Source organism: Procambarus clarkii, chromosome 14 (genome assembly GCF_040958095.1).
Source record: "Procambarus clarkii isolate CNS0578487 chromosome 14, FALCON_Pclarkii_2.0, whole genome shotgun sequence".
In the NCBI taxonomy this organism is placed as follows: Eukaryota; Metazoa; Arthropoda; class Malacostraca; order Decapoda; family Cambaridae; genus Procambarus; species Procambarus clarkii.
In genome coordinates, this window is record NC_091163.1 from 30,938,499 (window position 1) to 30,942,526 (window position 4,028).

At 36.8% G+C, this 4,028-nt stretch overlaps 1 long non-coding RNA gene across 1 annotated transcript in view; it reads left to right on the plus strand.

Moving 5' to 3' along the window:
- Positions 1-1,011: 1,011 nt before the first annotated feature.
- Positions 1,012-4,028, plus strand: part of LOC138364722 (uncharacterized) — a 4,650-nt gene continuing 1,633 nt past the window's right edge. Inside the window, exons 1-2 of the long non-coding RNA XR_011228512.1 lie at positions 1,012-1,086; positions 3,435-3,541. This is a non-coding gene — a long non-coding RNA (uncharacterized lncRNA). The remainder of the gene's footprint in view (positions 1,087-3,434; positions 3,542-4,028) is intronic.

Consider the following 4,028-nt stretch of genomic DNA (forward strand, 5'->3'; position numbering starts at 1 on the left):
AAAGCTCGGGTGCAGGGGGGGGGGTTTGTGTAAAAGCCTGGTTTGTGCCTCGGAGAGGCTATGGGATCCAGTAAGATCGTCCTTCCTTTCCTCCCTAGAATCTGGATGTAGCAGGTGCTCAATTGTCAAAAGTGAAAAATTGGTTTTGTCTTCCGAATGCACCATTTCTGTAAATTTGCTAATAATCTTTTAAAAATAGTAAATGCCATTATTTTTGCAAAATTATTACGAGATCTATTATACTAATAACGGTTTGATAAAATACAGTAGACTGCCTACTGGATAATAGTTCCAGTCCACCTGTAGACAGGGATCTCACATCAGCTTGTATATTATACAAGGATAAGATTTGATAAATTCAGTTATTTGACTGAACACTGGCTCTGTTTAAATCAGAGATTTAAACATACATAGTCTAACCTAGCTCCTTTCTTTTTTACCTAGCCTAACCTAGCTTGTTTTCCCAAGCCGGTCTATGGCCCATGTTTTTTTTCGATGCCTCAGTGGTCCATGCACATGTCCGTTCAAGGGGATTAAATAGCCGTTCTATGGCCCCAGGGTTTTACGAACTTCTTTTTCCCAAGCCGGTCTATGGCCCGTGTTTTTTTTTATGCCTCAGTGGTCCATGCACAGGTCCGTTCAAGGGGATTAAATAGCCGTTCTATGGCCCCAGGGTTTTCTCAAATTTTCTTTCATAGCCGGTCTATGGCCCCTGGGTTTTACGAACTTTTTTTCCCAAGCCGGTCTATGGCCCCTGGGTTTTATGAACTTTTTTTCCCAAGCCGGTCTATGGCGTGTATGTTAAATAAACCAAATTTTTCACTTTTGACAATTGAGCACCTGCTACATCCAGATTCTAGGGAGGAAAGGAATATAATATAATATCTAATATATCTATCTGTGTGAAATAGATTAAATCCATTTATTTGATATTCAGCTAATAGTTCTGTATTTTCTACATTCATCCATGTTTTGGTAAGTGCAATAATATGTATTGTTTCATTGCAGATTAGAAATTCAAGATAGTTCTAGATTTCCGAAGTACTGAAACGCGCGCCATACAGGCTTGGTGGATCTAGGTGCAAGGTAAAATTATTTACATTTACTTTTGTATTTATATGCATATATGCATTATTCTCTAGAATAATAGATCTCGTAATAATTTTGCAAAAATAGTGGCATTTACTATTTTAAAAAGTTCGGGTGCAGGGGGGGGGGTTTGTGTAAAAGCCTGGTTTGTGCCTCGGAGAGGCTATGGGATCCAGTAAGATCGTCCTTCCTTTCCTCCCTAGAATCTGGATGTAGCAGGTGCTCAATTGTCAAAAGTGAAAAATTGGTTTTGTCTTCCGAATGCACCATTTCTGTAAATTTGCTAATAATCTTTTAAAAATAGTAAATGCCATTATTTTTGCAAAATTATTACGAGATCTATTATACTAATAACGGTTTGATAAAATACAGTAGACTGCCTACTGGTTTTACCTGTAATAAGGTTTGATACAGATGATTATGATTATGGTTTTGGCCTCCACCACCCTCTCACCTAACTTGTTCCAACCATGTCTACCACGCTGCTTGCGAAAGTTAATTTTCTAATATTTCTGTGGCATCTTTGTTTGGTTACCTTTTACAATATCTTCTTTTTATTCTACCATCTAGTTTTGGCATTTTATGCCTCTAACCTGGGAGCCACTTATTGGCAAGTCTATACCTATACCAGTTGATGTGATTCTTTAGATATGGGCACCATATCTCCAGGTGTCCTACACAATTAGCTTTAATTAAATTTTCCAAAATTATCACTTACACTTGTAATACAGGGTTCTAGGTTCCCTATAGTGTCCTTTATTGAAATAGAGTTTAACAACAATTTCAATGTCCCTATTTTCATTTAGATTATATCTCAACATATAATTAATGTCCAACAGGACATGATTACTCTTTCCAATGGGAGGATGGTATTGAATATTTGATCTAGTACTGATGGAATAATTTATATAATAATCACTAGAAATTATTTCGATAAGAATTTGAATTTATGCATGTCTTTGTTTTGGCATGCCTCTATTTCCATATGTTACATTTCTGCATGTCTCCAATTCTGGAAGTGTTCACTTTTGCATGTGTCATTGGTCTCTATAAAACTAGTAATCTGACTCCTGATCACTCTCAAATAATTTTATTATGTGGGATGTTAGTGCAACTGGTCTATAATTCTTTGCCAATGCTTGTGTTGTGTTGTGTTGTTTTGGTAGTGATGTGCAATGTGTTGTTTTGGTAGTGATTCGTCCAGTTCTGGTAGTAGTGCGGTTGTTGTGTAGTGTAGTACTTGTGTGCTTGTTAATGACTTGTATTCCAGTCTTGTGGGTATCTCCTTTCCCCTACGGGCCAACTGCTTTGTTCTTACCTAGCATTTTGCTTTGTTTGGGTATGAATGTTTGTGTGCCGTATATTTTGCAAAATTTGCCATATATCTCATTATTTACTCCTCTGCCTAGCAACAAGTCTGTCTAATTATACTCATTAACTGTTTTTCAAAGTTCCCCATAGTGTCCTTTATTGAAATCGAGTTCATGAACCGTTTCAATGTTCTTATTTTCTTCTAGATTATATCTTAAAGTATATTTAAATGTTATTGTTATTATTGTTATTAAATGTTATTGTGACATTGCATTGCAATTGAGCTATGTTGTTTACCATACCGTTCATTTCGTGAGTATAAGTATAGATGCCACACTTGTGACAGGTAAAACCATGCCTTTTTTGAAAAACAGCACCGTCTGTTGCACGTAAGAGCAACCCACACTATATTATGTTGCGATATTATTTCAATATTTCCGATTGTATTGATAATTTGAATTTTCATAGATTTCAATTTATTTTCATTTCGATTTAATAATTTTGTGTGACATTGCATTGAAATTGAGCTGTGTTGTTTACCATACTGTTCATTTCATGAGTATAGTTTATTTTTTTATTTTTTTCATTTCATTTTTTTAGCTGTTCTTATTTTTCAGTGATGGGAATATCAGATCATTTGATGTTCCCAATTTTCTGATGGAAGCATCAGACCATTATAGAATGCATCGGATGAGGTAGTTTGGAATGGTGGGGAGGACGAGAGGGGGGTATGGTGGGGAAGACGAGGGGACAGAGGAGAGGGTAATGGTGGGGAGGACGAGGGGACTGGGGAGTTGGGGATGGTGGGGACAGGGGAATGCTGGGGAGGACAAAGGGACAGGTGAATGGGAGATGGTGGGGGAGGAAGAAGGACAGGGGAGGGGAAAATGGTAAGGAGGACGATGGGACAGGGAAGTGGGAATAGTGGGGATGATGTGGGGACAGGGAAGTGGGAAGGACGAGAGGACTGTGGAATGGGGAATAGCAAAGTGAATTATAATTATATATATTAATTAATTCTTATAAATTTCCAGAAGCCTGTATCAACACCCACACTAATGCAACTGAAAGAGATGTTGAGACAAGTATTGCTGATATGTTGAAGAACGCCCCAAACAAACTCGGTGGAAACAGATACAAGGTAAAGTTTGCCAATTTGCTGTAGTCTAATTCAATTTCTTTTTAGTAATCTTCGAGAACATTTATGCTATGAATAAGATAAAATAATGTAACTGATTTTGATTTATTTACTATTTATTATTTATTTACCGTTATTAGTATAATATATCTCGTAATAATTTTGCAAAAATAATGGCATTTACTATTTTAAAAAGCTCGGGTGCAGGGGGGGGGTTATGTAAAAGCCTGGTTTGTGCCTCGGAGAGGCTATGGGATCCAGTAAGATCGTCCTTCCTTTCCTCCCTAGAATCTGGATGTAGCAGGTGCTCAATTGTCAAAAGTGAAAAATTGGTTTTGTCTTCCGAATGCACCATTTCTGTAAATTTGCTAATAATCTTTTAAAAATAGTAAATGCCATTATTTTTGCAAAATTATTACGAGATCTATTATACTAATAACGGTTTGATAAAATACAGTAGACTGCCTACTGGTTTTACCTGTAATAAGGT